Consider the following 12,091-nt stretch of genomic DNA (forward strand, 5'->3'; position numbering starts at 1 on the left):
ATCAATATTATTACCTTTATCAACCAAATATGTAATCTCATAAAAAGATATGACCTTAGTTCAACAAGATCTAATTTCAAAAGACCCATATTGATTGGTATTAATTACATTACCCTTCTCTAATTCATTATTAATCTGGTCTCATGTGAGCTGTTGAATTAACTTTCACAAGATTGATTCAGATTGGCATTGCTATAATTACCCATGTCACCAGGGTAATTTTAAATATTGGTGTAACAGTAGCTTTCATGGAATTTCCTCAATGTTCTAAGATTTACTGCAAAATAGTATTTATTGTCCAATGAACTCCTTAGCCAGCTCTTATAAACTCTTGGATCTGAGTTATTTGGATTTGCTGGTTTTAAAAACTCTGACTTTAGTAGCTTTTGTTTAGTATCCTCCTTTGGCACCAGTGGCAAAAGTGACAAAAGTGTTATAATCATGCAATATGATTGCATATTTTTTCTGCAAATGTAAACCAAAAATATTTATTTATCACTCCTGCCTTTTCTTCATTATTACTGATAATACTACCATTTCCATCTAATAATGGACAAGTTGTCCTCTTAGGATTCTTTAAACACTGTGTGGTATGAGTGCATATCCATCCATCTGTCCTTTACTCTGCTGGTGATAGATTTCTCCTCCTGTCTCTTTGTTTCCCATATCAATTTTCTATCATTCCTAGCTTCTGATTTATATTCATTGCTATCATCCTCCTCTTTGTTCTTTTTGTTATATATAGATACATATTTTGTATAGCTGCCCTCACTTCCCCTCTGAACCAGCATGGGAGACAAACCAAGCTTTTTAAATGTTTTGTTGTTTTATATTTTGTTTGCTTCCTATGCTATTCTAGTGGAAGTGAATGTGCCTTTTTGCACTTTGTTTCTTTAAAGAGGCCATTCTTGAATGAAAGGGTAATTCAGCATTCTTAATCTGTTTTATTTAAACTGTCAAATATGATTATTTACTATGTCTATCCTGCCTTTTTCTCACACAGGCAATTGCCATCTGGGGGTTAACACAAGCCCATCAAACTCATTTCATTTACAGTAGGCTAGAACTGTGTTCTGTTCTCCAGGGTCATGGGCAAGTCTGAATCTACTTTATCTCCCAGATTACAGAACATTATATACAGTGATCCTCATATTACAAAAAAGCAACCTCAGACTCTTAATTACTCAGGTGTATCTTATGTTGAACATGGTTGCACCTTGAGAAACAGCATGCAGAAGTACATTTGTTTAAGTCCTTAGGTGGTTAACATTGTGCATAACCTCTTTGCAAATTACAGCCTCAGCTGCAGCACATTCCATTAGTCTGGAAGATAAAAGATTCCCAAGTGGCCCTGGTACCTTTCCCAATTCCCTTGCAACTCACCAATCCTCTCAGTGCTTTCTCTGCATGTAGGGAGTGTTCAGTGCTAATCAGGTCAATGATCATCCCAGTGCTCCAGGGACATGACATGAGCCTATCACAGCAGCAATAGGATCTTCCAGACCTGAGCACGTTTGCTGAGAATCACATGTTAAGGAACATTGCTTTGGTATTCTTTCTCTCACTCACGGGGAACCTCTGAGGATTTCAGCTTATCTCTCTCTCTCTCCTTTAGACATTGAGGAGTTCAACACAAACGAAAAAAGGCTGTACAGTATGCAGCTACCTGGATGGTGTTGATTGAAAACTTAGATTGCCCCCAAATCACCACTGATTTGACTGATGTCTTTGCTATATCAGAGAGAGGATTTCAATTAAGGTAAGTGCTGCTTTATCTGGGGGACTGCATCATGCTGAATTTCTGCATTGAAAGTTCTAACTGAGTAAACTGACATTCTGCAGTGCAGCAAGTCAGTCCATTTGTAATGTCAGTAAAAGCCTTACTTTAGAGATAAGTGTCCCATAATGGAAATGTTGTCTCAGGAGAATAAGATTTGTAGACAGGTTCATGTGAACTGTTTGAAATATTTCTGATCAGATGGTCTTCTGAATCTTGCAAAAAAGGTTAGAAATAAGGCGTGGAGGAGAGAAGGGAGCAAACACACTGTCTAGCCTCTTTACCCTTAATATATTTAAAAGAGTCTGCAAGGCAAAGGTGACTTAATTTTGATTAAAGAGGTTTGTTCACGGTCAAGTGGAAACTCATAGTCTAAGGGCTTCAAAGTTTCACAGTATTTAAATGAGATGGAAAAGGGTATTTCAAATGTGAGTTGAGAATATGTATGCAGCTTTCCAGGTTAGCAAAACATTGAATGGTTTGAGAATTTATACTAGGCATCTGGTATGTTTTTGAATAGTTTCCATTGCTGGGGAGAAGGGCTTTTTCTTATGTGAGTAGTCAGAGAATTAAAGCTATAGCTATCAGCAAAAAAGTAGTCTGACCATGAATCATTGTTTTGATTAAAAGAATGGTGACTGATATTTCAGGGGGGTGATGGAAGCAGCATGCTTTGTTAAAAAAAGAAATAAACTGATTAAGATATTTGTTTGTAAAAGAACAGAGTACAGGTGAAAGAGGATATCTTGAAAGATTAAATTCCTTATTAACAAAAAGTCAGGGGTGTTTACAGTGACTTCTCTTTCTGCCTAATGTGTCTAAAGTGAGTTGAATTTGATGGTCTCACCTCAGTCCACACTTAACGTCCATGCAGTCAGGAGTTAGATGTCAGGAGCTAGTTAAGCTGTTGAAACTTTGTACATCGTGAGAGACCCAAAGTAAGATCGTTTGTATTAAGCACATTACTTGGGAAGGCAATAGAAGAAGAAGAAAAAAAGGAACATAAATCAGTCATTTAAAAATCTGTTATAATACAGAGAAAATCCCTGTGAGATTATGGAAAGGTAATTGATTTTATAGTTTCATATCTTGTTTTCATATGTATATCTCCTAGATAGTTTTTAAAATGCCATCACATGTCTTATTTTTTAGCTTACAGTGTTGTGAATAGCAATAATATCATTTTAGCAGGCCTCAAATATCCATATAATAGTTTATCAGCTGCCATTATTTTCAGTATCATTAATAGTTTTCATATTTTAAATATTCAGACACGCTTGTTAGAAATTTCCTTAACCTCCCCCACACCCTAAAACAAGAACATTTCTATCATCTCCAAGTTTCCTGCTTATCCCATCAGTTTTTCATGGATGGAGCTAATGAAAAGTCCTTTCTTCCATTCTTCCTTCATAAATGGAAGAATATGAAACTGAAATATGATTGTGGGAAATGTATCGAAAGCTCTAAAAATCTTGACTGGCTGCCAATATGGTCTACAAACAAGCCCCACCCTACAAACCACAGGCACTATATCTGAGCTTGGTGTCACCATGTAACAGTTGTGTTCTTGGTAATAGAGTTGGCTTCGGAGGTATGTATAGGCACTGACAATTAGTTTGGTCTGCCACATTAGCCCATTTCTCAGTCCTTGTAGTAGTGAAGAACTATTTACTGAGATGTGTTTTTTGTCCCCAAGTAGGGTACTTTGTCTTGACCAGGGCCGGGAGGGGATTTGTTAGCATACATTTAGCTCATACTATAGATATCTGTGTTGAACTTTGTTTCATAGATATTCAAGGTCTCTTCAACATAATTAGTATAAAAAATGAGTCAAAATAGCCATCCACAAATTTAAGAAAAAAACGCACCCTATTATTCTGCATGGAAAATTACTCTAACTCTGAGAGTAAACGTTCCTTATAGAGTTGCTGATTTGTGTGCTCACATGCAACAGCAGCGATTTCCCTTCTGGTCTTTTGCAAGGGCTAACTATAAACAAGTTTTGACATGATGGGTTTTGTTCTATTTCCATGAAAGACATTGATGCAGATAAAAAGAAAAGCATCACATTTCATTACATCACATCTATGGCTCTCTAAACCCATATGCCCTTTTATTTCGGTTATTACAGTATTTAAAGGCAAGAGCAAACCCAGATGCACCTTCAGTTCTCATATGAAGATACTTTTTAACATTCTTGCTTAGGAATCATATATAAGGATGATTTTCCAAAGACTTGCAGATTCCACCCATAGGCTACGTCTACACTGGCATGATTTTCCGGAAATGCTTTTAACAGAAAAGTTTTCCATTAAAAGCATTTTCGGAAAAGTGCGTCGAGATTGGCAGGACACTTTTCCAGAAAAGCACTTTTTCCGGAAAAACGTCTGTGGCCAAGCTAGACGTGCTTTTCCGCAAAAAAGCCCCGATCGTCATTTTCGCGATCGGGGCTTTTTTGCGGAAAACACTACTGTGCTGTCTACACTGGACCTTTTCCAGAACCGTTTTCCAGAAAAAGACTTTTGCCCAAATGGGAGCAGCATAGTTTTTCTGGAAAAGCACTGATGATTTTACATTAGATTGTCAGTGCTTTTCCGGAAATTCAAACAGCCAGTGTAGACAGCTGGCAAGTTTTTCCAGAAAAGCGGCTGATTTTCCGGAATAACTTGCCAGTGTAGACACAGCCATACAGTTTTCTTCACATTATGAAAACATAAAAGACCTTCAAGCATTCATCTATCTGAGGATTTCAAAGCACTTTATAAGCATTAATCTTTCAACTGTCATATCAGGGAAGAAGGAGAGTATTATCCCCTTTAAACATTGTACATTGGGAAAATGAGGCCTAAATCTGCTGTGTGATATGCTCATGTAGGATGCCCATGGTGGAGCTGGAATTATAACCCAAATCTCCTGCCTTTGGGGTCTTTGTTTTGACCATATGGCTGTAGTAAGTAACTTTAATTGTTATATTTAGGTTTTAGTTCTATTTCAGTCCTTTCTAGGTCTTTGAATGAGGCCAGTGATCAAATCTTTGCCTCAAGCCGACTTTCATTACTACTGACAGAAGAGAGAGCTTGCTATCTAGCCCATTGCAGTTGAAATTAGTATTTGATACCAATACTTTCATATCCGAGGCTGCTTTAAAGGAAGCTTGACAACCAGTAAGGTTAAAATAACAGAGAAGTAAAAGCAGTGAGCTCTTTCTACAGGTAGACATAATGCTACTTATCACAGACCAGCAAGACACATTCTGATTAAAGTGATATGATGGTATGGGGGAAAAAAGGAAATTCTTGTTAATGGCTAAAGATAATTTAATTACAGTAAAGAAAAGGGGGAAAGGGTAACTGACGTTAAATGGATGTGTGAAAAGAGAAACAGGTCTGTGTTGGAGATGCTAAGGGGCACCAAGTTCTAGTAGCTTTCCTTCCATGAACCCACAGCCCATGTAAAGGCTCAGGGCTATTGAGAGAGAGGCTCTAAGGGCAGTTTTGAACTCCAGCCCCCTAGACCTCCTTACAGGGGAAGCAGCACCAGCAGGGTTTCAAATGCCCAGCAGCGTCCTGCTGTCACTGAAACCTTTGAAACTGTACTCATGTCACTTTCATGTTTTGTTTCCTGAATGTTTATTCTTGTCTTTCTGTGACTATCAAATACATGCTAATGTATCACCTCATTTCTCCCAACTGACAATGTCCTTCTCTTCCTTCTGCTCAGAGCATACCTTCTGTCCCTCCTTTCTTTCCTTTTCCTCCTTCTTCCACACCTTTACTGCTCCATCTGTTTGCATTTCCTCCTATCCATCTGTAGTAAGATGGGGGTCTGTAACATAAAATCAGCAGGCCTGAAATCTAGTGAGCAAGACTTTTGCTCAGTGAAACTGAAGCATGAAAGAGGTTTACCTAACAAGAAATAGAACATGCAGGATCAAGCATAAAGAATGCCAAAAGATGCCAGGCACAGACCATAAAACACAGTCCAAAGGGGTCATAACAGAACACCTCATTAAACACTTTGGTACCAACCATCTTAGCACACATCTCAACATCCAGGTATGGGACCAGGTCTAACTTGACAGCATGATGGATAGTAATAGAAACCCCCCTTCTGTGAGGTAAGGGGTGATAACTAGATAGCAGAGGGTGGCAACCTGATAAATCAGAAGTGATGTGTAACTTATTCATACCTGTGATTCATAACAAAGGGTGATCATCAACTGACTGAGGGGGCAATGCTGAATCCATAGTATTGATAGGGTGTTAGTCAAGTTCGTTGTCATGGCTTACATATGTATAGAGGTGTGGCAATTCTATTTGCTGACAACTATTATTGTACTTTGCTTTGCAATAAATGTAGCCCAGTGCTTTCAATCATCTGATTTGTGGCCCCTGGGGGCTCTCTTGGGCTATGTCTAGACTGCAGGCTTCTTTCGAAAGAGCCTCTTTCGAAAGCATCTTTCGAAAGAGCCTCTTTCAAAAGATCGTGTCTAGACTGCAGGCGGATCTTTCGAAAGAGAAATCCGCTTTTTCGAAAGAGAGCACCCAGCGAGTCTGGATGCTCTCTTTCGAAGATGGCCTCTTTACATTGAAGAACGCCTTCTTTCGAAAGAGGAACTTTCGAAAGAAGGCGTTCTTCCTCGTGAAACGAGGTTTACCGCCATCGAAAGAAAAGCCGCGTTCTTTCGAAATAATTTCGAAAGAACGCGGCTTGAGTCTGGACGCAGGGGAAGTTTTTTCGGGAAAAGGCTACTTTTCCCGAAAAAAACCCTGAGTCTGGACACGGCCTTGGAGTCTTTCATGTTGACTGATTGTGCATGGCTAACACATTAGACAGGGGAGCACATTCTCACACACACAGACAAAAGTTTATCTTCGTCGACGGAGCAGAAGTCCTGTCAGAAACTCGTGGGGACACTTGACTGACAACACCATCCTTTCCCAACTCCTTTGCTTTGTCAAATAAACCTTTTCCTTATACCATTCTACTTGGCCCATCACTACTGTGTTAGTGTCCTCGCCATGAAAAATGAACCCTCCAAAAAAGTTATTGAAACTAACGAGACACATGCCTGATTTTGAAAATGCTGTTTCCTGCCTCTGATATAGTGGATGCTCTCAGTTCACATTAACTTCACTCAGAGTGAAGATTGTCTAGCACCTAACAGGACTGAGACCTACAAATCAAGAGTTAGTGTAACCAGTGGTAGATGCTTTGAAGAACGTTGTGAGGGACATTGAATAAAATGAAACCCAGCACCAGGTTCCTCTTCCCAGTGATAGATGGGATTCATGACTGATTGCAAACTCATTAAGTCACTAATAACGTTAGCAGTCTGATCAACACACCAAACATATTGGCAATATGATTGTAGGTGACCCCTGATAGTTCTCTTTCTTTCATTCACTCAAGTGGCTCTGGAGACTGAAGTCCTTTTTCTCTACCTCCCGCATCAGGAAAAGATGCACAAGCCATCTCTTTTGACCCAGCACTTTTAATGTATTTTGACCCTGTTTCCCAAGATTCACCAGTTGGAGTGACAGGTCATTGAGAATCCATGATCATTCATTGTACCATAGAATTTTTTTACTCACTGTCTGTGCTCAGTTTGAACCAGTACCCTGTGTTCTGCAACCCTCTCAATGCCTTGAGTTATCCGCCTCCTCAGATTAATTTGTTTTAAAATGTTCCAGGCTTCTGGGTATGTTCAAAATGGTAGTTTGAGTAATTCTGTTAAGTGCCTGTATGAAGACTGCAGGGTGTATTTGCCAAGAATAATCTACTTGGCATCTCTATCTTCTGACATACTGATTCTGTTTGTGCATGTCACAGTCTTTTGTATATCTATTTTGTATTTAGTTTGATATCTGTGTTCTAGGATGTGATCTAAATTATGGCTTGATCGCAAGTTTCATTTTTCCCATTTTAGAAAATAAAGCAAACAAATAAGAATATTGAGGAATAGAATGCATGTATCAAGTAGTACAATTTAATGACGGCATTCTAAGAATATATGTATCAATTGGAGTGGGAGAGTGTAAGACCTAATAATACTTTTTACTGGATTTCCCTTGGTCTGAATAGCTGCAGTGTATTTCTTTAATTTAGTGTGCATGTTAAGGATTATTATGACCAAAGCATTTCACAGATTATATTTCCAACAAGCTTGTTGGAAAAGCACTTTCATTTAAAGCAGCATTTCAGTCATTTAACTGGGGTGCTCGTTATCCAGCAAAAGCTAAAAGCCTTTTCATAGCCTTTCAGAAGAAAACGTGAATATTTAGCTTGCTAATGATTATTGTATTTGTAACTAAAATGCTACTAAAATAGTCAACACTTTTACTATTTGGTTACAGTAAATCTAATTTTAAATCTTTAACTTGGAAAATATAACAAGAACTCATTGCACTCTGTTTCAAAAATAGCATTTCTTTATGACATTGTCTGGTAAAACATGTGTGCCAAGGATCAGAAAATGGACCTATTCACTTTAGTGTGCAGTTACCTCAATGAAAGTCTACTGACTTTGCTGGAGTTACTTCTGAATTACACTTATGAGCAGAAGCAGACCCTGTGCCTTTAACTGTATACTCATGCCTTACAGAATTTAGCTTTGTTTCAGGGTCCCACCCTGAAGTTAGATGTTTAGTCAGACCTTCTAGGTCTACAAAATTGTACAAGATTTTTCATGAAAACCATTTTTCTTTTTAGTATTTTGTCCCTTCTGCCTTTGAAATTGGGTCCTATCTTGAAGAGTAGATATATACAAAATATGGGGCAGTGGAAGAATTTTATTAAGGGGAGAGAGATGTAGTTAACTAAATTTGTTAACTAAAATATTATACAGTTAATGTCAGAAAATATTTCCTTATCTCTTATAGCAACGCATTTTTCTTCAGATGAAAACTTTGGTGAAGCTAGTGTATCACTAACTTCACGTGCTTCTCCTGTGTTCTCTCCTTACAATTCATTCCAGGTAAACTTTTCCATCTTCATATTTCGCACTCATTGCACATCTGTGCAGATTTGGATTAAGAATCTTGCACTTTGTTTAACGACACGACCATTTTCTTATATAACATCACTTTTTTTTCTTTTAGAAAGCTGTTGATGCCCTTTATCCAGTTTACAGAATGGGTGAGCTTTCAAGAGTATCACCAGTGCCACTTTGAATTAGCCAGCACACACTGCTCTGATGTAGCAATTACCTGTCACTCTCTCTAACCCTGAGAGACCAAGTGTGTCAAGTCAATGACACATCTGTGCGGCACCAACCCATAAAGTGAGCAACCTTTGGTTGGCTTCAGATGAGGTATTCTTTGTGACAGAATAAAGCATTGCCATCAGGCCAACGATCTGAACATTTTAATAGGTCAAGTTAAAAAAGACTTAGAAATTATTCCAAAGAAATATATTTTCCTGTTTAAAAAAAACAAACCAACCAACCAAATCCCACATTTTTTCTAAGCTAGTTATTTAAATTATTAAGTGGAACCCAGTCTGGAACTCCCTTGGGCACACTCTTCTAACAAACAGTAGATTTTTTTTTTCCAGATGATTTCTAAAGGTCACCTATTTTAATCCACTCTCTTTTCTCTGTAATAAGTGTATGACATTTTTGCCTATTTCTGATCAATGAGCATGCATATTTTAAAGTAGAAATTCATGCACTTTAGTATAGTATCTTTCAAAAAATCTGTGTTGGGCTAACATAGGGCTTGATCGTCAGGGGATGTTAAATGCCCGGCACTGTCATTGATTGTACAGCACTTTACAGGTGTTCAGGTGGTGGTTTTTCTTTTTTTAACAGGATTAAGTTCCTATGTGTGTGTGAAGTAGGATTATGTTTACCAGATGCAACTAGATGATTAAATCAAGTGTGCTTGATTATTTTTTTTTTGTCTCTTCTAATCAGTCATTGTATGGGGTGGTGGTCAAATGTTATAATAATATACTGTAATTTAAACTAAGATCCAAGATGTACAGACAAAACTGGTCCTGTACAGCTTGCTTCAATGCAAAGTCACACATGGTATACGAGGCACAACACAAAATGTATGTCTGTACTAGCTATCTAGGCCCTTATGTTGCCCCCATCATCCCAGTGATTGAGTATCTCAGCTTCTCCCCTCTTTACCAGGCACCTGTTTTGAATCCTTAACATTTTACTGAGACAGATGCTATTAGAACAATGGTAAGACAATTGCAAATCCTAAGAGTCTTTCCCCATATAGTTTATATATGTAGGAAAAGGAGAAGAAGAAGAAGAATTGGTGCCATAACAATCTGCAAACAATACATTCTGCAGGCTGCCTCAAAATACAAAGTATTATAGACAAATAGGCTACATCTGTATGTGGTATGGTCTTTTCATCATTCTTTTTTTCCCTAACAAGCATTTGAGAAATAATTATACCATTATCTCTGATATATCCAGTGTTAAGTTGTCCTTTTTATGACTTGTTCTTATTTTCTCTATGGCATATTTTAAAAATGAATAAAAAGTCAACAATAACATTTTGGAAGTATCTCCATCATAGATATTTAACAATAATGTCCCCAAGTGGAAACAGCAATCCTTGCAGAAAAATAAATTTGGGTCAGATGGATCTAGGTCTCTCTATATATAGTTAAAAAGCTCAATTTACAAGGCACAAATGTGATGTTTTAAATTGTTTGTCAGGAGAAAGAAGTGATTTTTAATGCAGATCCACCAAATACATTGTATTTTAGTAGCTTCAGTACCCCTGGAGGCAAGCATTTGAAAAAGCAGGAAGAGCCATAACACTAAGATAAATGTTGTGACTAGGATCTAAGAAGAAACATAATACAAAGATAATAGAGAAATATCTCTTGTCAGAAAAGGGCGGGGGGGAAATAAGCAGGTTTATTGTTCTAGGAGTCTGTGTCCTTTCAGAAGTCTGAGACATCATGTTTTTCCTTTATTATATTATTTCCTCTTTATATTTATTTTACAATAAATATGTACAGAGTTATCCAGTTATTTTTAACCTGACAAGGACAATATTACAGTTGCAAAGATACAGTTGTGACATATAAATAAACAAACAGAGGTATTTCTTAGAAGATGAAGAAATTATAATAACAAAAGCCAAAGTGTACTAAAACATAAATAAAAAAAGCAAATAAATGCAAAACAACCAGGCAATACATCATTATATTATGCTTTTGAATTATATAGCTATAAACATGTTGGGTTTTACTATTTTAAATTCTAAAATTGTTTTAAACCCCAAGGAATTAAATGTTCTTTGATAATCATGGATGTGAGATTTATTGATACCTCTTTCCTATAAGGCCTTGTCTACACTGACATGTTTTGTCACCAAAAACTGCCTCTTCTTGAAAAAACAGTGAGAGTATAGACACTACAATGCAAATTTTATTGGGAATAACACATAGTTTAGTCACCAAATAAAATTCCACCTCTTTCAGAGACTTTTGTCTTTTCCCCTCCCTTTATTGTTGACAAAGAGCCAGTATGGACTCTGTTATTTGTTTTCTTGAGCAAACTGGCTTTCCCCAGTATCCCACAATACCTGCCCTGATGTCTGTGCTCAGTATTTTGTGATTTCTATGAGAGTTTTGTGGTCTGTGCTGCCTTGCAGGCGTGCATCTCTCTCCTTTCAAAGCTCAGGAAAGTATCTGACAGCTGAGTGAGCCGCTCCATTTGAGGAACAAACAAAAAGAGCAAATCATTGGAATATTCCCTTTCTGCCCTGCTAGAAACACAGAAGCAGGCAGACTGCTGCTACAAACGGAACCCTGGAGAGACTGCTGTGCTGCTTTGACATTCCTCAGCACAGAGAGCTCACAAAGCTACTCATGATGATGCTCCCAGCAGCTGAGAATACTGTGGGAGAATTTGGAGGGAATCCCAAGAAGCACATGGATCAGCTCTGCCTTCCCACAACACTACCCTGTGGGATGCTGACCCACATTGCTTTGCTCTGTCTGTCGACAGAGTGCTAGCAGTGTGGCCATGAAATGTCAACAATAGGAGGCAGAAAAAACAGTTTGACTGGTTTTCAATGTTGCTGACTTTTGCATGTTGACAACACTTCTGTCGCCAAACCCTCATAGTGTAGACATAGCCTAAAAAGAAATTGAGAAATTGTAAAAATCTTGGTGGCAGAAGCTAGTTGTCAGGAGGCTAAAGTCTGTACCATAGAGGCAAAAAAAAAAATCATTTGGATTAATTCAGCCTTGGTTAAGATGCAATGAAACTTTCACTGAAGTCAGTAGAAAAAGTGGTGTTGTCTTCAGTAGATCAGGTCCTTAATGCAAGACATT

At 37.8% G+C, this 12,091-nt stretch overlaps 1 long non-coding RNA gene across 1 annotated transcript; it reads left to right on the forward strand.

Annotated features, from left to right (window-relative positions):
• The first annotated feature begins 1,386 nt into the window (after nucleotides 1–1,386).
• Nucleotides 1,387–10,938, forward strand: LOC149525333 (uncharacterized). The gene is made up of 4 exons (XR_016348627.1): nucleotides 1,387–1,530; nucleotides 1,616–1,759; nucleotides 8,659–8,753; nucleotides 8,878–10,938. It is a non-coding gene; the product is annotated as an uncharacterized LOC149525333 (long non-coding RNA).
• The last annotated feature ends 1,153 nt before the right edge of the window (nucleotides 10,939–12,091 follow it).

This window comes from Pelodiscus sinensis, chromosome 2, assembly GCF_052426305.1.
Source record: "Pelodiscus sinensis isolate ZL-2025 chromosome 2, ASM5242630v1, whole genome shotgun sequence".
In the NCBI taxonomy this organism is placed as follows: Eukaryota; Metazoa; Chordata; order Testudines; family Trionychidae; genus Pelodiscus; species Pelodiscus sinensis.